Source organism: Dendrobates tinctorius, unplaced genomic scaffold (genome assembly GCF_039654945.1).
Source record: "Dendrobates tinctorius isolate UK_male_01 unplaced genomic scaffold, ASM3965494v1 ptg000680l, whole genome shotgun sequence".
Classification (NCBI taxonomy): Eukaryota; Metazoa; Chordata; class Amphibia; order Anura; family Dendrobatidae; genus Dendrobates; species Dendrobates tinctorius.
In genome coordinates this window covers 2,314-24,178 of record NW_027362327.1, presented here as the reverse complement: position 1 = coordinate 24,178, position 21,865 = coordinate 2,314, and the positions used below count along the sequence as shown (strand labels likewise).

At 46.6% G+C, this 21,865-nt stretch overlaps 13 non-coding genes across 13 annotated transcripts; all 13 read left to right on the top strand.

The window, feature by feature from the left end:
* Window positions 1-252: 252 nt before the first annotated feature.
* Window positions 253-443, top strand: LOC141079551 (U2 spliceosomal RNA). The gene has a single exon (XR_012228478.1). It is a non-coding gene; the product is annotated as a U2 spliceosomal RNA (small nuclear RNA).
* A 1,576-nt stretch (window positions 444-2,019) lies between these two features.
* LOC141079550 (U2 spliceosomal RNA) lies at window positions 2,020-2,210 on the top strand. Its single transcript, XR_012228477.1, has one exon. It is a non-coding gene; the product is annotated as a U2 spliceosomal RNA (small nuclear RNA).
* A 1,574-nt stretch (window positions 2,211-3,784) lies between these two features.
* On the top strand, window positions 3,785-3,975 carry LOC141079549 (U2 spliceosomal RNA). Its single transcript, XR_012228476.1, has one exon. It is a non-coding gene; the product is annotated as a U2 spliceosomal RNA (small nuclear RNA).
* A 1,574-nt stretch (window positions 3,976-5,549) lies between these two features.
* LOC141079548 (U2 spliceosomal RNA) lies at window positions 5,550-5,740 on the top strand. The gene has a single exon (XR_012228475.1). It is a non-coding gene; the product is annotated as a U2 spliceosomal RNA (small nuclear RNA).
* A 1,578-nt stretch (window positions 5,741-7,318) lies between these two features.
* Window positions 7,319-7,508, top strand: LOC141079558 (U2 spliceosomal RNA). The gene has a single exon (XR_012228485.1). It is a non-coding gene; the product is annotated as a U2 spliceosomal RNA (small nuclear RNA).
* Window positions 7,509-9,079: 1,571 nt separating this feature from the next.
* Window positions 9,080-9,270, top strand: LOC141079547 (U2 spliceosomal RNA). Its single transcript, XR_012228474.1, has one exon. It is a non-coding gene; the product is annotated as a U2 spliceosomal RNA (small nuclear RNA).
* A 1,574-nt stretch (window positions 9,271-10,844) lies between these two features.
* Window positions 10,845-11,035, top strand: LOC141079546 (U2 spliceosomal RNA). Its single transcript, XR_012228473.1, has one exon. It is a non-coding gene; the product is annotated as a U2 spliceosomal RNA (small nuclear RNA).
* Window positions 11,036-12,609: 1,574 nt separating this feature from the next.
* On the top strand, window positions 12,610-12,800 carry LOC141079545 (U2 spliceosomal RNA). Its single transcript, XR_012228472.1, has one exon. It is a non-coding gene; the product is annotated as a U2 spliceosomal RNA (small nuclear RNA).
* A 1,574-nt stretch (window positions 12,801-14,374) lies between these two features.
* On the top strand, window positions 14,375-14,565 carry LOC141079544 (U2 spliceosomal RNA). Its single transcript, XR_012228471.1, has one exon. It is a non-coding gene; the product is annotated as a U2 spliceosomal RNA (small nuclear RNA).
* A 1,574-nt stretch (window positions 14,566-16,139) lies between these two features.
* LOC141079561 (U2 spliceosomal RNA) lies at window positions 16,140-16,330 on the top strand. Its single transcript, XR_012228488.1, has one exon. It is a non-coding gene; the product is annotated as a U2 spliceosomal RNA (small nuclear RNA).
* Window positions 16,331-17,904: 1,574 nt separating this feature from the next.
* LOC141079560 (U2 spliceosomal RNA) lies at window positions 17,905-18,095 on the top strand. The gene has a single exon (XR_012228487.1). It is a non-coding gene; the product is annotated as a U2 spliceosomal RNA (small nuclear RNA).
* Window positions 18,096-19,669: 1,574 nt separating this feature from the next.
* LOC141079559 (U2 spliceosomal RNA) lies at window positions 19,670-19,860 on the top strand. The gene has a single exon (XR_012228486.1). It is a non-coding gene; the product is annotated as a U2 spliceosomal RNA (small nuclear RNA).
* A 1,574-nt stretch (window positions 19,861-21,434) lies between these two features.
* LOC141079554 (U2 spliceosomal RNA) lies at window positions 21,435-21,625 on the top strand. The gene has a single exon (XR_012228481.1). It is a non-coding gene; the product is annotated as a U2 spliceosomal RNA (small nuclear RNA).
* Window positions 21,626-21,865: the final 240 nt, after the last annotated feature.

Sequence of the window (21,865 nt, the reverse complement as noted above, 5' to 3'; positions counted from 1 at the left end):
TCCTAGTACTGAAGCGCGTTTGACCGTGAGGGGAGGGTGGCCTAACAAAAAAGGGGTTGGCCTATGCAAATTAAAAGCGCGTGGAGTGGAATCCTGGGGGAAAAAAAAAAAAAAAAAATCAGCCGCCTGCGCTTTTGTTATGCGCCCAGACTTGGTTTGAATGTCTTCCTCAGGGTGGTGTCTGTGTCATTCTCCACAATGGGTGCCTGTCTTAAGCCCTGTGGCCTTGCAAGCGGCAAACCATTTCTGGTTATCGCTTCTCGGCCTTTTGGCTAAGATCAAGTGTAGTATCTGTTCTTATCAGTTTAATATCTGATACGTCCCCTATCTGGGGACCATATATTAAATGGATTTTTAGAACAGGGAGATGGAAAAAGAGCTTGCTCACTTCACTCCACGTATCAGCCCAGTATGGCAGTTTCTCTGGGAATGGTGCACTCACTCTCTTAAGCGGTTTCCAAAGACAGATTGAATTGAAATCGGGATAAGCAAGTAGTGTTTTCAAAGCATGATTTGAATGCTTTTTTCCAATGTCGCTGCTCTGCAATTAGTTTTTCTTGGTCCAAGTTGCACATTTCCAATTCCTTAGCCTTGATTTAACTTGACCAACTCTTCTACTACTACTACTACTACTACTACTACTACTCTTATTCACCGCTATATGGGAGGCATTGCACTGTATTCAATGTGTCCGTAAAATAATGATCTATCTTGGCCTTTGCTGTTTGGTAGGTATAGGTGTGACAAGCTGCAGTAATGTGTTTGGCTTTGGATAGCTACATTTCTGCACACCCACCTGCTACAAGGCCTGCAGCCCCTTCGCCTCAGAACTTCCCCAGTCTTAATTCAAGCATTCAATTCCTACCACATCCCTCATGCAATGATATGTCGCTTCATTTTTGAAACATTGTCCCCCTCTTGTGGCCTTCCAACTTTGAAATTTACTGTTCAATTTTGAATTAATTCATATATGAATAAAATGGAAAAGCAACGATTTATCTGGCGAGTTATTTGAATGTTCTGCCTACGTCCACCTGTCTGACAGACGGACGGTATTCTAGTGGCTTGTAGCAGCAGCAGCAGCTAGGTGCGCTGCTTGCCTGCAGTAAATAGGATGTGTCCATCCATGGAACACTGTGATAGGAATCATGCCATTCATAGCACACAATGCTTGGATGTGTTCGACCACGTCTCACAATGGGACCACGTGTCACAATGGGCAGCCCACAGTCTGTAGCAGCTGCGCAGTAGTATTCAGCTTCAGTCTGCTGAGTGAGCCTGAGCAGACAGGTGGGCCATGCTCGCCTCCTGGTTACAATATCTGGCACCAGGAGAGTTAGGCCACGTTCACACTGCTGCGGATTCCGCTGCGGATTAATCCGCACGGATTTAGCAAAAACCGCAGATAATCCGCAGGTCCAAAGACCTGCGGATTATCTGCGGTTTTGCCTGCGGTTTGGTCCTGCGGATTCACTATCTCCACAATGGTGGAGATAGGAACCCGCAGCGTTTTCCACAGAAAGAATTGACATGCAATTCTTTCTGCGGATTCAAAACCGCAGCAAATCCGCGCGGTTTTTTTCCGCAGCGTCGGCACAGCGTTTTTTTTTACCCATTCAAATGAATGGTACTGTACACCGCAGCTAAAACTGCTGCGTGTCTGTAGCGGCCAATCCGCAGCGTGTGCACACAGCCTTAAAGCAAGACCTTTCATTTAGGGAGGGTAGTAGAGGGGGCGGTGTAGGAGCAGTGCTCCTCTGGCCTCTTTCCTAGTACTGAAGCGCGTTTGACCGTGAGGGGAGGGTGGCCTAACAAAAAAGGGGTTGGCCTATGCAAATTAAAAGCGCGTGGAGTGGAATCCTGGGGGAAAAAAAAAAAAAAAAAATCAGCCGCCTGCGCTTTTGTTATGCGCCCAGACTTGGTTTGAATGTCTTCCTCAGGGTGGTGTCTGTGTCATTCTCCACAATGGGTGCCTGTCTTAAGCCCTGTGGCCTTGCAAGCGGCAAACCATTTCTGGTTATCGCTTCTCGGCCTTTTGGCTAAGATCAAGTGTAGTATCTGTTCTTATCAGTTTAATATCTGATACGTCCCCTATCTGGGGACCATATATTAAATGGATTTTTAGAACAGGGAGATGGAAAAAGAGCTTGCTCACTTCACTCCACGTATCAGCCCAGTATGGCAGTTTCTCTGGGAATGGTGCACTCACTCTCTTAAGCGGTTTCCAAAGACAGATTGAATTGAAATCGGGATAAGCAAGTAGTGTTTTCAAAGCATGATTTGAATGCTTTTTTCCAATGTCGCTGCTCTGCAATTAGTTTTTCTTGGTCCAAGTTGCACATTTCCAATTCCTTAGCCTTGATTTAACTTGACCAACTCTTCTACTACTACTACTACTACTACTACTACTACTCTTATTCACCGCTATATGGGAGGCATTGCACTGTATTCAATGTGTCCGTAAAATAATGATCTATCTTGGCCTTTGCTGTTTGGTAGGTATAGGTGTGACAAGCTGCAGTAATGTGTTTGGCTTTGGATAGCTACATTTCTGCACACCCACCTGCTACAAGGCCTGCAGCCCCTTCGCCTCAGAACTTCCCCAGTCTTAATTCAAGCATTCAATTCCTACCACATCCCTCATGCAATGATATGTCGCTTCATTTTTGAAACATTGTCCCCCTCTTGTGGCCTTCCAACTTTGAAATTTACTGTTCAATTTTGAATTAATTCATATATGAATAAAATGGAAAAGCAACGATTTATCTGGCGAGTTATTTGAATGTTCTGCCTACGTCCACCTGTCTGACAGACGGACGGTATTCTAGTGGCTTGTAGCAGCAGCAGCAGCTAGGTGCGCTGCTTGCCTGCAGTAAATAGGATGTGTCCATCCATGGAACACTGTGATAGGAATCATGCCATTCATAGCACACAATGCTTGGATGTGTTCGACCACGTCTCACAATGGGACCACGTGTCACAATGGGCAGCCCACAGTCTGTAGCAGCTGCGCAGTAGTATTCAGCTTCAGTCTGCTGAGTGAGCCTGAGCAGACAGGTGGGCCATGCTCGCCTCCTGGTTACAATATCTGGCACCAGGAGAGTTAGGCCACGTTCACACGCTGCGGATTCCGCTGCGGATTAATCCGCACGGATTTAGCAAAAACCGCAGATAATCCGCAGGTCCAAAGACCTGCGGATTATCTGCGGTTTTGCCTGCGGTTTGGTCCTGCGGATTCACTATCTCCACAATGGTGGAGATAGGAACCCGCAGCGTTTTCCACAGAAAGAATTGACATGCAATTCTTTCTGCGGATTCAAAACCGCAGCAAATCCGCGCGGTTTTTTCCGCAGCGTCGGCACAGCGTTTTTTTTTACCCATTCAAATGAATGGTACTGTACACCGCAGCTAAAACTGCTGCGTGTCTGTAGCGGCCAATCCGCAGCGTGTGCACACAGCCTTAAAGCAAGACCTTTCATTTAGGGAGGGTAGTAGAGGGGGCGGTGTAGGAGCAGTGCTCCTCTGGCCTCTTTCCTAGTACTGAAGCGCGTTTGACCGTGAGGGGAGGGTGGCCTAACAAAAAAGGGGTTGGCCTATGCAAATTAAAAGCGCGTGGAGTGGAATCCTGGGGGAAAAAAAAAAAAAAAAAATCAGCCGCCTGCGCTTTTGTTATGCGCCCAGACTTGGTTTGAATGTCTTCCTCAGGGTGGTGTCTGTGTCATTCTCCACAATGGGTGCCTGTCTTAAGCCCTGTGGCCTTGCAAGCGGCAAACCATTTCTGGTTATCGCTTCTCGGCCTTTTGGCTAAGATCAAGTGTAGTATCTGTTCTTATCAGTTTAATATCTGATACGTCCCCTATCTGGGGACCATATATTAAATGGATTTTTAGAACAGGGAGATGGAAAAAGAGCTTGCTCACTTCACTCCACGTATCAGCCCAGTATGGCAGTTTCTCTGGGAATGGTGCACTCACTCTCTTAAGCGGTTTCCAAAGACAGATTGAATTGAAATCGGGATAAGCAAGTAGTGTTTTCAAAGCATGATTTGAATGCTTTTTTCCAATGTCGCTGCTCTGCAATTAGTTTTTCTTGGTCCAAGTTGCACATTTCCAATTCCTTAGCCTTGATTTAACTTGACCAACTCTTCTACTACTACTACTACTACTACTACTACTACTCTTATTCACCGCTATATGGGAGGCATTGCACTGTATTCAATGTGTCCGTAAAATAATGATCTATCTTGGCCTTTGCTGTTTGGTAGGTATAGGTGTGACAAGCTGCAGTAATGTGTTTGGCTTTGGATAGCTACATTTCTGCACACCCACCTGCTACAAGGCCTGCAGCCCCTTCGCCTCAGAACTTCCCCAGTCTTAATTCAAGCATTCAATTCCTACCACATCCCTCATGCAATGATATGTCGCTTCATTTTTGAAACATTGTCCCCCTCTTGTGGCCTTCCAACTTTGAAATTTACTGTTCAATTTTGAATTAATTCATATATGAATAAAATGGAAAAGCAACGATTTATCTGGCGAGTTATTTGAATGTTCTGCCTACGTCCACCTGTCTGACAGACGGACGGTATTCTAGTGGCTTGTAGCAGCAGCAGCAGCTAGGTGCGCTGCTTGCCTGCAGTAAATAGGATGTGTCCATCCATGGAACACTGTGATAGGAATCATGCCATTCATAGCACACAATGCTTGGATGTGTTCGACCACGTCTCACAATGGGACCACGTGTCACAATGGGCAGCCCACAGTCTGTAGCAGCTGCGCAGTAGTATTCAGCTTCAGTCTGCTGAGTGAGCCTGAGCAGACAGGTGGGCCATGCTCGCCTCCTGGTTACAATATCTGGCACCAGGAGAGTTAGGCCACGTTCACACGCTGCGGATTCCGCTGCGGATTAATCCGCACGGATTTAGCAAAAACCGCAGATAATCCGCAGGTCCAAAGACCTGCGGATTATCTGCGGTTTTGCCTGCGGTTTGGTCCTGCGGATTCACTATCTCCACAATGGTGGAGATAGGAACCCGCAGCGTTTTCCACAGAAAGAATTGACATGCAATTCTTTCTGCGGATTCAAAACCGCAGCAAATCCGCGCGGTTTTTTCCGCAGCGTCGGCACAGCGTTTTTTTTTACCCATTCAAATGAATGGTACTGTACACCGCAGCTAAAACTGCTGCGTGTCTGTAGCGGCCAATCCGCAGCGTGTGCACACAGCCTTAAAGCAAGACCTTTCATTTAGGGAGGGTAGTAGAGGGGGCGGTGTAGGAGCAGTGCTCCTCTGGCCTCTTTCCTAGTACTGAAGCGCGTTTGACCGTGAGGGGAGGGTGGCCTAACAAAAAAGGGGTTGGCCTATGCAAATTAAAAGCGCGTGGAGTGGAATCCTGGGGGAAAAAAAAAAAAAAAAAATCAGCCGCCTGCGCTTTTGTTATGCGCCCAGACTTGGTTTGAATGTCTTCCTCAGGGTGGTGTCTGTGTCATTCTCCACAATGGGTGCCTGTCTTAAGCCCTGTGGCCTTGCAAGCGGCAAACCATTTCTGGTTATCGCTTCTCGGCCTTTTGGCTAAGATCAAGTGTAGTATCTGTTCTTATCAGTTTAATATCTGATACGTCCCCTATCTGGGGACCATATATTAAATGGATTTTTAGAACAGGGAGATGGAAAAAGAGCTTGCTCACTTCACTCCACGTATCAGCCCAGTATGGCAGTTTCTCTGGGAATGGTGCACTCACTCTCTTAAGCGGTTTCCAAAGACAGATTGAATTGAAATCGGGATAAGCAAGTAGTGTTTTCAAAGCATGATTTGAATGCTTTTTTCCAATGTCGCTGCTCTGCAATTAGTTTTTCTTGGTCCAAGTTGCACATTTCCAATTCCTTAGCCTTGATTTAACTTGACCAACTCTTCTACTACTACTACTACTACTACTACTACTACTCTTATTCACCGCTATATGGGAGGCATTGCACTGTATTCAATGTGTCCGTAAAATAATGATCTATCTTGGCCTTTGCTGTTTGGTAGGTATAGGTGTGACAAGCTGCAGTAATGTGTTTGGCTTTGGATAGCTACATTTCTGCACACCCACCTGCTACAAGGCCTGCAGCCCCTTCGCCTCAGAACTTCCCCAGTCTTAATTCAAGCATTCAATTCCTACCACATCCCTCATGCAATGATATGTCGCTTCATTTTTGAAACATTGTCCCCCTCTTGTGGCCTTCCAACTTTGAAATTTACTGTTCAATTTTGAATTAATTCATATATGAATAAAATGGAAAAGCAACGATTTATCTGGCGAGTTATTTGAATGTTCTGCCTACGTCCACCTGTCTGACAGACGGACGGTATTCTAGTGGCTTGTAGCAGCAGCAGCAGCTAGGTGCGCTGCTTGCCTGCAGTAAATAGGATGTGTCCATCCATGGAACACTGTGATAGGAATCATGCCATTCATAGCACACAATGCTTGGATGTGTTCGACCACGTCTCACAATGGGACCACGTGTCACAATGGGCAGCCCACAGTCTGTAGCAGCTGCGCAGTAGTATTCAGCTTCAGTCTGCTGAGTGAGCCTGAGCAGACAGGTGGGCCATGCTCGCCTCCTGGTTACAATATCTGGCACCAGGAGAGTTAGGCCACGTTCACACGCTGCGGATTCCGCTGCGGATTAATCCGCACGGATTTAGCAAAAACCGCAGATAATCCGCAGGTCCAAAGACCTGCGGATTATCTGCGGTTTTGCCTGCGGTTTGGTCCTGCGGATTCACTATCTCCACAATGGTGGAGATAGGAACCCGCAGCGTTTTCCACAGAAAGAATTGACATGCAATTCTTTCTGCGGATTCAAAACCGCAGCAAATCCGCGCGGTTTTTTCCGCAGCGTCGGCACAGCGTTTTTTTTTACCCATTCAAATGAATGGTACTGTACACCGCAGCTAAAACTGCTGCGTGTCTGTAGCGGCCAATCCGCAGCGTGTGCACACAGCCTTAAAGCAAGACCTTTCATTTAGGGAGGGTAGTAGAGGGGGCGGTGTAGGAGCAGTGCTCCTCTGGCCTCTTTCCTAGTACTGAAGCGCGTTTGACCGTGAGGGGAGGGTGGTGGCCTAACAAAAAAGGGGTTGGCCTATGCAAATTAAAAGCGCGTGGAGTGGAATCCTGGGGGAAAAAAAAAAAAAAAAAAATCAGCCGCCTGCGCTTTTGTTATGCGCCCAGACTTGGTTTGAATGTCTTCCTCAGGGTGGTGTCTGTGTCATTCTCCACAATGGGTGCCTGTCTTAAGCCCTGTGGCCTTGCAAGCGGCAAACCATTTCTGGTTATCGCTTCTCGGCCTTTTGGCTAAGATCAAGTGTAGTATCTGTTCTTATCAGTTTAATATCTGATACGTCCCTATCTGGGGACCATATATTAAATGGATTTTTAGAACAGGGAGATGGAAAAAGAGCTTGCTCACTTCACTCCACGTATCAGCCCAGTATGGCAGTTTCTCTGGGAATGGTGCACTCACTCTCTTAAGCGGTTTTCCAAGACAGATTGAATTGAAATCGGGATAAGCAAGTAGTGTTTTCAAAGCATGATTTGAATGCTTTTTTCCAATGTCGCTGCTCTGCAATTAGTTTTTCTTGGTCCAAGTTGCACATTTCCAATTCCTTAGCCTTGATTTAACTTGACCAACTCTTCTACTACTACTACTACTACTACTACTACTACTCTTATTCACCGCTATATGGGAGGCATTGCACTGTATTCAATGTGTCCGTAAAATAATGATCTATCTTGGCCTTTGCTGTTTGGTAGGTATAGGTGTGACAAGCTGCAGTAATGTGTTTGGCTTTGGATAGCTACATTTCTGCACACCCACCTGCTACAAGGCCTGCAGCCCCCTTCGCCTCAGAACTTCCCCAGTCTTAATTCAAGCATTCAATTCCTACCACATCCCTCATGCAATGATATGTCGCTTCATTTTTGAAACATTGTCCCCCTCTTGTGGCCTCCAACTTTGAAATTTACTGTTCAATTTTGAATTAATTCATATATGAATAAAATGGAAAAGCAACGATTTATCTGGCGAGTTATTTGAATGTTCTGCCTACGTCCACCTGTCTGACAGACGGACGGTATTCTAGTGGCTTGTAGCAGCAGCAGCAGCTAGGTGCGCTGCTTGCCTGCAGTAAATAGGATGTGTCCATCCATGGAACACTGTGATAGAATCATGCCATTCATAGCACACAATGCTTGGATGTGTTCCGACCACGTCTCACAATGGGAACCACGTGTCACAATGGGCAGCCCACAGTCTGTAGCAGCTGCGCAGTAGTATTCAGCTTCAGTCTGCTGAGTGAGCCTGAGCAGACAGGTGGGCCATGCTCGCCTCCTGGTTACAATATCTGCACCAGGAGAGTTAGGCCACGTTCACCACGCTGCGGATTCCGCTGCGGATTAATCCGCACGGATTTAAAACCGCAGATAATCCGCAGGTCCAAAGACCTGCGGATTATCTGCGGTTTTGCCTGCGGTTTGGTCCTGCGGATTCACTATCTCCACAATGGTGGAGATAGGAACCCGCAGCGTTTTCCACAGAAAGAATTGACATGCAATTCTTTCTGCGGATTCAAAACCGCAGCAAATCCGCGCGGTTTTTTCCGCAGCGTCGGCACAGCGTTTTTTTTTACCCATTCAAATGAATGGTACTGTACACCGCAGCTAAAACTGCTGCGTGTCTGTAGCGGCCAATCCGCAGCGTGTGCACACAGCCTTAAAGCAAGACCTTTCATTTAGGGAGGGTAGTAGAGGGGGCGGTGTAGGAGCAGTGCTCCTCTGGCCTCTTTCCTAGTACTGAAGCGCGTTTGACCGTGAGGGGAGGGTGGCCTAACAAAAAAGGGGTTGGCCTATGCAAATTAAAAGCGCGTGGAGTGGAATCCTGGGGGAAAAAAAAAAAAAAAAAATCAGCCGCCTGCGCTTTTGTTATGCGCCCAGACTTGGTTTGAATGTCTTCCTCAGGGTGGTGTCTGTGTCATTCTCCACAATGGGTGCCTGTCTTAAGCCCTGTGGCCTTGCAAGCGGCAAACCATTTCTGGTTATCGCTTCTCGGCCTTTTGGCTAAGATCAAGTGTAGTATCTGTTCTTATCAGTTTAATATCTGATACGTCCCCTATCTGGGGACCATATATTAAATGGATTTTTAGAACAGGGAGATGGAAAAAGAGCTTGCTCACTTCACTCCACGTATCAGCCCAGTATGGCAGTTTCTCTGGGAATGGTGCACTCACTCTCTTAAGCGGTTTCCAAAGACAGATTGAATTGAAATCGGGATAAGCAAGTAGTGTTTTCAAAGCATGATTTGAATGCTTTTTTCCAATGTCGCTGCTCTGCAATTAGTTTTTCTTGGTCCAAGTTGCACATTTCCAATTCCTTAGCCTTGATTTAACTTGACCAACTCTTCTACTACTACTACTACTACTACTACTACTACTCTTATTCACCGCTATATGGGAGGCATTGCACTGTATTCAATGTGTCCGTAAAATAATGATCTATCTTGGCCTTTGCTGTTTGGTAGGTATAGGTGTGACAAGCTGCAGTAATGTGTTTGGCTTTGGATAGCTACATTTCTGCACACCCACCTGCTACAAGGCCTGCAGCCCCTTCGCCTCAGAACTTCCCCAGTCTTAATTCAAGCATTCAATTCCTACCACATCCCTCATGCAATGATATGTCGCTTCATTTTTGAAACATTGTCCCCCTCTTGTGGCCTTCCAACTTTGAAATTTACTGTTCAATTTTGAATTAATTCATATATGAATAAAATGGAAAAGCAACGATTTATCTGGCGAGTTATTTGAATGTTCTGCCTACGTCCACCTGTCTGACAGACGGACGGTATTCTAGTGGCTTGTAGCAGCAGCAGCAGCTAGGTGCGCTGCTTGCCTGCAGTAAATAGGATGTGTCCATCCATGGAACACTGTGATAGGAATCATGCCATTCATAGCACACAATGCTTGGATGTGTTCGACCACGTCTCACAATGGGACCACGTGTCACAATGGGCAGCCCACAGTCTGTAGCAGCTGCGCAGTAGTATTCAGCTTCAGTCTGCTGAGTGAGCCTGAGCAGACAGGTGGGCCATGCTCGCCTCCTGGTTACAATATCTGGCACCAGGAGAGTTAGGCCACGTTCACACGCTGCGGATTCCGCTGCGGATTAATCCGCACGGATTTAGCAAAAACCGCAGATAATCCGCAGGTCCAAAGACCTGCGGATTATCTGCGGTTTTGCCTGCGGTTTGGTCCTGCGGATTCACTATCTCCACAATGGTGGAGATAGGAACCCGCAGCGTTTTCCACAGAAAGAATTGACATGCAATTCTTTCTGCGGATTCAAAACCGCAGCAAATCCGCGCGGTTTTTTCCGCAGCGTCGGCACAGCGTTTTTTTTTACCCATTCAAATGAATGGTACTGTACACCGCAGCTAAAACTGCTGCGTGTCTGTAGCGGCCAATCCGCAGCGTGTGCACACAGCCTTAAAGCAAGACCTTTCATTTAGGGAGGGTAGTAGAGGGGGCGGTGTAGGAGCAGTGCTCCTCTGGCCTCTTTCCTAGTACTGAAGCGCGTTTGACCGTGAGGGGAGGGTGGCCTAACAAAAAAGGGGTTGGCCTATGCAAATTAAAAGCGCGTGGAGTGGAATCCTGGGGGAAAAAAAAAAAAAAAAAATCAGCCGCCTGCGCTTTTGTTATGCGCCCAGACTTGGTTTGAATGTCTTCCTCAGGGTGGTGTCTGTGTCATTCTCCACAATGGGTGCCTGTCTTAAGCCCTGTGGCCTTGCAAGCGGCAAACCATTTCTGGTTATCGCTTCTCGGCCTTTTGGCTAAGATCAAGTGTAGTATCTGTTCTTATCAGTTTAATATCTGATACGTCCCCTATCTGGGGACCATATATTAAATGGATTTTTAGAACAGGGAGATGGAAAAAGAGCTTGCTCACTTCACTCCACGTATCAGCCCAGTATGGCAGTTTCTCTGGGAATGGTGCACTCACTCTCTTAAGCGGTTTCCAAAGACAGATTGAATTGAAATCGGGATAAGCAAGTAGTGTTTTCAAAGCATGATTTGAATGCTTTTTTCCAATGTCGCTGCTCTGCAATTAGTTTTTCTTGGTCCAAGTTGCACATTTCCAATTCCTTAGCCTTGATTTAACTTGACCAACTCTTCTACTACTACTACTACTACTACTACTACTACTCTTATTCACCGCTATATGGGAGGCATTGCACTGTATTCAATGTGTCCGTAAAATAATGATCTATCTTGGCCTTTGCTGTTTGGTAGGTATAGGTGTGACAAGCTGCAGTAATGTGTTTGGCTTTGGATAGCTACATTTCTGCACACCCACCTGCTACAAGGCCTGCAGCCCCTTCGCCTCAGAACTTCCCCAGTCTTAATTCAAGCATTCAATTCCTACCACATCCCTCATGCAATGATATGTCGCTTCATTTTTGAAACATTGTCCCCCTCTTGTGGCCTTCCAACTTTGAAATTTACTGTTCAATTTTGAATTAATTCATATATGAATAAAATGGAAAAGCAACGATTTATCTGGCGAGTTATTTGAATGTTCTGCCTACGTCCACCTGTCTGACAGACGGACGGTATTCTAGTGGCTTGTAGCAGCAGCAGCAGCTAGGTGCGCTGCTTGCCTGCAGTAAATAGGATGTGTCCATCCATGGAACACTGTGATAGGAATCATGCCATTCATAGCACACAATGCTTGGATGTGTTCGACCACGTCTCACAATGGGACCACGTGTCACAATGGGCAGCCCACAGTCTGTAGCAGCTGCGCAGTAGTATTCAGCTTCAGTCTGCTGAGTGAGCCTGAGCAGACAGGTGGGCCATGCTCGCCTCCTGGTTACAATATCTGGCACCAGGAGAGTTAGGCCACGTTCACACGCTGCGGATTCCGCTGCGGATTAATCCGCACGGATTTAGCAAAAACCGCAGATAATCCGCAGGTCCAAAGACCTGCGGATTATCTGCGGTTTTGCCTGCGGTTTGGTCCTGCGGATTCACTATCTCCACAATGGTGGAGATAGGAACCCGCAGCGTTTTCCACAGAAAGAATTGACATGCAATTCTTTCTGCGGATTCAAAACCGCAGCAAATCCGCGCGGTTTTTTCCGCAGCGTCGGCACAGCGTTTTTTTTTACCCATTCAAATGAATGGTACTGTACACCGCAGCTAAAACTGCTGCGTGTCTGTAGCGGCCAATCCGCAGCGTGTGCACACAGCCTTAAAGCAAGACCTTTCATTTAGGGAGGGTAGTAGAGGGGGCGGTGTAGGAGCAGTGCTCCTCTGGCCTCTTTCCTAGTACTGAAGCGCGTTTGACCGTGAGGGGAGGGTGGCCTAACAAAAAAGGGGTTGGCCTATGCAAATTAAAAGCGCGTGGAGTGGAATCCTGGGGGAAAAAAAAAAAAAAAAAATCAGCCGCCTGCGCTTTTGTTATGCGCCCAGACTTGGTTTGAATGTCTTCCTCAGGGTGGTGTCTGTGTCATTCTCCACAATGGGTGCCTGTCTTAAGCCCTGTGGCCTTGCAAGCGGCAAACCATTTCTGGTTATCGCTTCTCGGCCTTTTGGCTAAGATCAAGTGTAGTATCTGTTCTTATCAGTTTAATATCTGATACGTCCCCTATCTGGGGACCATATATTAAATGGATTTTTAGAACAGGGAGATGGAAAAAGAGCTTGCTCACTTCACTCCACGTATCAGCCCAGTATGGCAGTTTCTCTGGGAATGGTGCACTCACTCTCTTAAGCGGTTTCCAAAGACAGATTGAATTGAAATCGGGATAAGCAAGTAGTGTTTTCAAAGCATGATTTGAATGCTTTTTTCCAATGTCGCTGCTCTGCAATTAGTTTTTCTTGGTCCAAGTTGCACATTTCCAATTCCTTAGCCTTGATTTAACTTGACCAACTCTTCTACTACTACTACTACTACTACTACTACTACTCTTATTCACCGCTATATGGGAGGCATTGCACTGTATTCAATGTGTCCGTAAAATAATGATCTATCTTGGCCTTTGCTGTTTGGTAGGTATAGGTGTGACAAGCTGCAGTAATGTGTTTGGCTTTGGATAGCTACATTTCTGCACACCCACCTGCTACAAGGCCTGCAGCCCCTTCGCCTCAGAACTTCCCCAGTCTTAATTCAAGCATTCAATTCCTACCACATCCCTCATGCAATGATATGTCGCTTCATTTTTGAAACATTGTCCCCCTCTTGTGGCCTTCCAACTTTGAAATTTACTGTTCAATTTTGAATTAATTCATATATGAATAAAATGGAAAAGCAACGATTTATCTGGCGAGTTATTTGAATGTTCTGCCTACGTCCACCTGTCTGACAGACGGACGGTATTCTAGTGGCTTGTAGCAGCAGCAGCAGCTAGGTGCGCTGCTTGCCTGCAGTAAATAGGATGTGTCCATCCATGGAACACTGTGATAGGAATCATGCCATTCATAGCACACAATGCTTGGATGTGTTCGACCACGTCTCACAATGGGACCACGTGTCACAATGGGCAGCCCACAGTCTGTAGCAGCTGCGCAGTAGTATTCAGCTTCAGTCTGCTGAGTGAGCCTGAGCAGACAGGTGGGCCATGCTCGCCTCCTGGTTACAATATCTGGCACCAGGAGAGTTAGGCCACGTTCACACGCTGCGGATTCCGCTGCGGATTAATCCGCACGGATTTAGCAAAAACCGCAGATAATCCGCAGGTCCAAAGACCTGCGGATTATCTGCGGTTTTGCCTGCGGTTTGGTCCTGCGGATTCACTATCTCCACAATGGTGGAGATAGGAACCCGCAGCGTTTTCCACAGAAAGAATTGACATGCAATTCTTTCTGCGGATTCAAAACCGCAGCAAATCCGCGCGGTTTTTTCCGCAGCGTCGGCACAGCGTTTTTTTTTACCCATTCAAATGAATGGTACTGTACACCGCAGCTAAAACTGCTGCGTGTCTGTAGCGGCCAATCCGCAGCGTGTGCACACAGCCTTAAAGCAAGACCTTTCATTTAGGGAGGGTAGTAGAGGGGGCGGTGTAGGAGCAGTGCTCCTCTGGCCTCTTTCCTAGTACTGAAGCGCGTTTGACCGTGAGGGGAGGGTGGCCTAACAAAAAAGGGGTTGGCCTATGCAAATTAAAAGCGCGTGGAGTGGAATCCTGGGGGAAAAAAAAAAAAAAAAAATCAGCCGCCTGCGCTTTTGTTATGCGCCCAGACTTGGTTTGAATGTCTTCCTCAGGGTGGTGTCTGTGTCATTCTCCACAATGGGTGCCTGTCTTAAGCCCTGTGGCCTTGCAAGCGGCAAACCATTTCTGGTTATCGCTTCTCGGCCTTTTGGCTAAGATCAAGTGTAGTATCTGTTCTTATCAGTTTAATATCTGATACGTCCCCTATCTGGGGACCATATATTAAATGGATTTTTAGAACAGGGAGATGGAAAAAGAGCTTGCTCACTTCACTCCACGTATCAGCCCAGTATGGCAGTTTCTCTGGGAATGGTGCACTCACTCTCTTAAGCGGTTTCCAAAGACAGATTGAATTGAAATCGGGATAAGCAAGTAGTGTTTTCAAAGCATGATTTGAATGCTTTTTTCCAATGTCGCTGCTCTGCAATTAGTTTTTCTTGGTCCAAGTTGCACATTTCCAATTCCTTAGCCTTGATTTAACTTGACCAACTCTTCTACTACTACTACTACTACTACTACTACTACTCTTATTCACCGCTATATGGGAGGCATTGCACTGTATTCAATGTGTCCGTAAAATAATGATCTATCTTGGCCTTTGCTGTTTGGTAGGTATAGGTGTGACAAGCTGCAGTAATGTGTTTGGCTTTGGATAGCTACATTTCTGCACACCCACCTGCTACAAGGCCTGCAGCCCCTTCGCCTCAGAACTTCCCCAGTCTTAATTCAAGCATTCAATTCCTACCACATCCCTCATGCAATGATATGTCGCTTCATTTTTGAAACATTGTCCCCCTCTTGTGGCCTTCCAACTTTGAAATTTACTGTTCAATTTTGAATTAATTCATATATGAATAAAATGGAAAAGCAACGATTTATCTGGCGAGTTATTTGAATGTTCTGCCTACGTCCACCTGTCTGACAGACGGACGGTATTCTAGTGGCTTGTAGCAGCAGCAGCAGCTAGGTGCGCTGCTTGCCTGCAGTAAATAGGATGTGTCCATCCATGGAACACTGTGATAGGAATCATGCCATTCATAGCACACAATGCTTGGATGTGTTCGACCACGTCTCACAATGGGACCACGTGTCACAATGGGCAGCCCACAGTCTGTAGCAGCTGCGCAGTAGTATTCAGCTTCAGTCTGCTGAGTGAGCCTGAGCAGACAGGTGGGCCATGCTCGCCTCCTGGTTACAATATCTGGCACCAGGAGAGTTAGGCCACGTTCACACGCTGCGGATTCCGCTGCGGATTAATCCGCACGGATTTAGCAAAAACCGCAGATAATCCGCAGGTCCAAAGACCTGCGGATTATCTGCGGTTTTGCCTGCGGTTTGGTCCTGCGGATTCACTATCTCCACAATGGTGGAGATAGGAACCCGCAGCGTTTTCCACAGAAAGAATTGACATGCAATTCTTTCTGCGGATTCAAAACCGCAGCAAATCCGCGCGGTTTTTTCCGCAGCGTCGGCACAGCGTTTTTTTTTACCCATTCAAATGAATGGTACTGTACACCGCAGCTAAAACTGCTGCGTGTCTGTAGCGGCCAATCCGCAGCGTGTGCACACAGCCTTAAAGCAAGACCTTTCATTTAGGGAGGGTAGTAGAGGGGGCGGTGTAGGAGCAGTGCTCCTCTGGCCTCTTTCCTAGTACTGAAGCGCGTTTGACCGTGAGGGGAGGGTGGCCTAACAAAAAAGGGGTTGGCCTATGCAAATTAAAAGCGCGTGGAGTGGAATCCTGGGGGAAAAAAAAAAAAAAAAAATCAGCCGCCTGCGCTTTTGTTATGCGCCCAGACTTGGTTTGAATGTCTTCCTCAGGGTGGTGTCTGTGTCATTCTCCACAATGGGTGCCTGTCTTAAGCCCTGTGGCCTTGCAAGCGGCAAACCATTTCTGGTTATCGCTTCTCGGCCTTTTGGCTAAGATCAAGTGTAGTATCTGTTCTTATCAGTTTAATATCTGATACGTCCCCTATCTGGGGACCATATATTAAATGGATTTTTAGAACAGGGAGATGGAAAAAGAGCTTGCTCACTTCACTCCACGTATCAGCCCAGTATGGCAGTTTCTCTGGGAATGGTGCACTCACTCTCTTAAGCGGTTTCCAAAGACAGATTGAATTGAAATCGGGATAAGCAAGTAGTGTTTTCAAAGCATGATTTGAATGCTTTTTTCCAATGTCGCTGCTCTGCAATTAGTTTTTCTTGGTCCAAGTTGCACATTTCCAATTCCTTAGCCTTGATTTAACTTGACCAACTCTTCTACTACTACTACTACTACTACTACTACTACTCTTATTCACCGCTATATGGGAGGCATTGCACTGTATTCAATGTGTCCGTAAAATAATGATCTATCTTGGCCTTTGCTGTTTGGTAGGTATAGGTGTGACAAGCTGCAGTAATGTGTTTGGCTTTGGATAGCTACATTTCTGCACACCCACCTGCTACAAGGCCTGCAGCCCCTTCGCCTCAGAACTTCCCCAGTCTTAATTCAAGCATTCAATTCCTACCACATCCCTCATGCAATGATATGTCGCTTCATTTTTGAAACATTGTCCCCCTCTTGTGGCCTTCCAACTTTGAAATTTACTGTTCAATTTTGAATTAATTCATATATGAATAAAATGGAAAAGCAACGATTTATCTGGCGAGTTATTTGAATGTTCTGCCTACGTCCACCTGTCTGACAGACGGACGGTATTCTAGTGGCTTGTAGCAGCAGCAGCAGCTAGGTGCGCTGCTTGCCTGCAGTAAATAGGATGTGTCCATCCATGGAACACTGTGATAGGAATCATGCCATTCATAGCACACAATGCTTGGATGTGTTCGACCACGTCTCACAATGGGACCACGTGTCACAATGGGCAGCCCACAGTCTGTAGCAGCTGCGCAGTAGTATTCAGCTTCAGTCTGCTGAGTGAGCCTGAGCAGACAGGTGGGCCATGCTCGCCTCCTGGTTACAATATCTGGCACCAGGAGAGTTAGGCCACGTTCACACGCTGCGGATTCCGCTGCGGATTAATCCGCACGGATTTAGCAAAAACCGCAGATAATCCGCAGGTCCAAAGACCTGCGGATTATCTGCGGTTTTGCCTGCGGTTTGGTCCTGCGGATTCACTATCTCCACAATGGTGGAGATAGGAACCCGCAGCGTTTTCCACAGAAAGAATTGACATGCAATTCTTTCTGCGGATTCAAAACCGCAGCAAATCCGCGCGGTTTTTTCCGCAGCGTCGGCACAGCGTTTTTTTTTACCCATTCAAATGAATGGTACTGTACACCGCAGCTAAAACTGCTGCGTGTCTGTAGCGGCCAATCCGCAGCGTGTGCACACAGCCTTAAAGCAAGACCTTTCATTTAGGGAGGGTAGTAGAGGGGGCGGTGTAGGAGCAGTGCTCCTCTGGCCTCTTTCCTAGTACTGAAGCGCGTTTGACCGTGAGGGGAGGGTGGCCTAACAAAAAAGGGGTTGGCCTATGCAAATTAAAAGCGCGTGGAGTGGAATCCTGGGGGAAAAAAAAAAAAAAAAAATCAGCCGCCTGCGCTTTTGTTATGCGCCCAGACTTGGTTTGAATGTCTTCCTCAGGGTGGTGTCTGTGTCATTCTCCACAATGGGTGCCTGTCTTAAGCCCTGTGGCCTTGCAAGCGGCAAACCATTTCTGGTTATCGCTTCTCGGCCTTTTGGCTAAGATCAAGTGTAGTATCTGTTCTTATCAGTTTAATATCTGATACGTCCCCTATCTGGGGACCATATATTAAATGGATTTTTAGAACAGGGAGATGGAAAAAGAGCTTGCTCACTTCACTCCACGTATCAGCCCAGTATGGCAGTTTCTCTGGGAATGGTGCACTCACTCTCTTAAGCGGTTTCCAAAGACAGATTGAATTGAAATCGGGATAAGCAAGTAGTGTTTTCAAAGCATGATTTGAATGCTTTTTTCCAATGTCGCTGCTCTGCAATTAGTTTTTCTTGGTCCAAGTTGCACATTTCCAATTCCTTAGCCTTGATTTAACTTGACCAACTCTTCTACTACTACTACTACTACTACTACTACTACTCTTATTCACCGCTATATGGGAGGCATTGCACTGTATTCAATGTGTCCGTAAAATAATGATCTATCTTGGCCTTTGCTGTTTGGTAGGTATAGGTGTGACAAGCTGCAGTAATGTGTTTGGCTTTGGATAGCTACATTTCTGCACACCCACCTGCTACAAGGCCTGCAGCCCCTTCGCCTCAGAACTTCCCCAGTCTTAATTCAAGCATTCAATTCCTACCACATCCCTCATGCAATGATATGTCGCTTCATTTTTGAAACATTGTCCCCCTCTTGTGGCCTTCCAACTTTGAAATTTACTGTTCAATTTTGAATTAATTCATATATGAATAAAATGGAAAAGCAACGATTTATCTGGCGAGTTATTTGAATGTTCTGCCTACGTCCACCTGTCTGACAGACGGACGGTATTCTAGTGGCTTGTAGCAGCAGCAGCAGCTAGGTGCGCTGCTTGCCTGCAGTAAATAGGATGTGTCCATCCATGGAACACTGTGATAGGAATCATGCCATTCATAGCACACAATGCTTGGATGTGTTCGACCACGTCTCACAATGGGACCACGTGTCACAATGGGCAGCCCACAGTCTGTAGCAGCTGCGCAGTAGTATTCAGCTTCAGTCTGCTGAGTGAGCCTGAGCAGACAGGTGGGCCATGCTCGCCTCCTGGTTACAATATCTGGCACCAGGAGAGTTAGGCCACGTTCACACGCTGCGGATTCCGCTGCGGATTAATCCGCACGGATTTAGCAAAAACCGCAGATAATCCGCAGGTCCAAAGACCTGCGGATTATCTGCGGTTTTGCCTGCGGTTTGGTCCTGCGGATTCACTATCTCCACAATGGTGGAGATAGGAACCCGCAGCGTTTTCCACAGAAAGAATTGACATGCAATTCTTTCTGCGGATTCAAAACCGCAGCAAATCCGCGCGGTTTTTTCCGCAGCGTCGGCACAGCGTTTTTTTTTACCCATTCAAATGAATGGTACTGTACACCGCAGCTAAAACTGCTGCGTGTCTGTAGCGGCCAATCCGCAGCGTGTGCACACAGCCTTAAAGCAAGACCTTTCATTTAGGGAGGGTAGTAGAGGGGGCGGTGTAGGAGCAGTGCTCCTCTGGCCTCTTTCCTAGTACTGAAGCGCGTTTGACCGTGAGGGGAGGGTGGCCTAACAAAAAAGGGGTTGGCCTATGCAAATTAAAAGCGCGTGGAGTGGAATCCTGGGGGAAAAAAAAAAAAAAAAAATCAGCCGCCTGCGCTTTTGTTATGCGCCCAGACTTGGTTTGAATGTCTTCCTCAGGGTGGTGTCTGTGTCATTCTCCACAATGGGTGCCTGTCTTAAGCCCTGTGGCCTTGCAAGCGGCAAACCATTTCTGGTTATCGCTTCTCGGCCTTTTGGCTAAGATCAAGTGTAGTATCTGTTCTTATCAGTTTAATATCTGATACGTCCCCTATCTGGGGACCATATATTAAATGGATTTTTAGAACAGGGAGATGGAAAAAGAGCTTGCTCACTTCACTCCACGTATCAGCCCAGTATGGCAGTTTCTCTGGGAATGGTGCACTCACTCTCTTAAGCGGTTTCCAAAGACAGATTGAATTGAAATCGGGATAAGCAAGTAGTGTTTTCAAAGCATGATTTGAATGCTTTTTTCCAATGTCGCTGCTCTGCAATTAGTTTTTCTTGGTCCAAGTTGCACATTTCCAATTCCTTAGCCTTGATTTAACTTGACCAACTCTTCTACTACTACTACTACTACTACTACTACTACTCTTATTCACCGCTATATGGGAGGCATTGCACTGTATTCAATGTGTCCGTAAAATAATGATCTATCTTGGCCTTTGCTGTTTGGTAGGTATAGGTGTGACAAGCTGCAGTAATGTGTTTGGCTTTGGATAGCTACATTTCTGCACACCCACCTGCTACAAGGCCTGCAGCCCCTTCGCCTCAGAACTTCCCCAGTCTTAATTCAAGCATTCAATTCCTACCACATCCCTCATGCAATGATATGTCGCTTCATTTTTGAAACATTGTCCCCCTCTTGTGGCCTTCCAACTTTGAAATTTACTGTTCAATTTTGAATTAATTCATATATGAATAAAATGGAAAAGCAACGATTTATCTGGCGAGTTATTTGAATGTTCTGCCTACGTCCACCTGTCTGACAGACGGACGGTATTCTAGTGGCTTGTAGCAGCAGCAGCAGCTAGGTGCGCTGCTTGCCTGCAGTAAATAGGATGTGTCCATCCATGGAACACTGTGATAGGAATCATGCCATTCATAGCACACAATGCTTGGATGTGTTCGACCACGTCTCACAATGGGACCACGTGTCACAATGGGCAGCCCACAGTCTGTAGCAGCTGCGCAGTAGTATTCAGCTTCAGTCTGCTGAGTGAGCCTGAGCAGACAGGTGGGCCATGCTCGCCTCCTGGTTACAATATCTGGCACCAGGAGAGTTAGGCCACGTTCACACGCTGCGGATTCCGCTGCGGATTAATCCGCACGGATTTAGCAAAAACCGCAGATAATCCGCAGGTCCAAAGACCTGCGGATTATCTGCGGTTTTGCCTGCGGTTTGGTCCTGCGGATTCACTATCTCCACAATGGTGGAGATAGGAACCCGCAGCGTTTTCCACAGAAAGAATTGACATGCAATTCTTTCTGCGGATTCAAAACCGCAGCAAATCCGCGCGGTTTTTTCCGCAGCGTCGGCACAGCGTTTTTTTTTACCCATTCAAATGAATGGTACTGTACACCGCAGCTAAAACTGCTGCGTGTCTGTAGCGGCCAATCCGCAGCGTGTGCACACAGCCTTAAAGCAAGACCTTTCATTTAGGGAGGGTAGTAGAGGGGGCGGTGTAGGAGCAGTGCTCCTCTGGCCTCTTTCCTAGTACTGAAGCGCGTTTGACCGTGAGGGGAGGGTGGCCTAACAAAAAAGGGGTTGGCCTATGCAAATTAAAAGCGCGTGGAGTGGAATCCTGGGGGAAAAAAAAAAAAAAAAAATCAGCCGCCTGCGCTTTTGTTATGCGCCCAGACTTGGTTTGAATGTCTTCCTCAGGGTGGTGTCTGTGTCATTCTCCACAATGGGTGCCTGTCTTAAGCCCTGTGGCCTTGCAAGCGGCAAACCATTTCTGGTTATCGCTTCTCGGCCTTTTGGCTAAGATCAAGTGTAGTATCTGTTCTTATCAGTTTAATATCTGATACGTCCCCTATCTGGGGACCATATATTAAATGGATTTTTAGAACAGGGAGATGGAAAAAGAGCTTGCTCACTTCACTCCACGTATCAGCCCAGTATGGCAGTTTCTCTGGGAATGGTGCACTCACTCTCTTAAGCGGTTTCCAAAGACAGATTGAATTGAAATCGGGATAAGCAAGTAGTGTTTTCAAAGCATGATTTGAATGCTTTTTTCCAATGTCGCTGCTCTGCAATTAGTTTTTCTTGGTCCAAGTTGCACATTTCCAATTCCTTAGCCTTGATTTAACTTGACCAACTCTTCTACTACTACTACTACTACTACTACTACTACTCTTATTCACCGCTATATGGGAGGCATTGCACTGTATT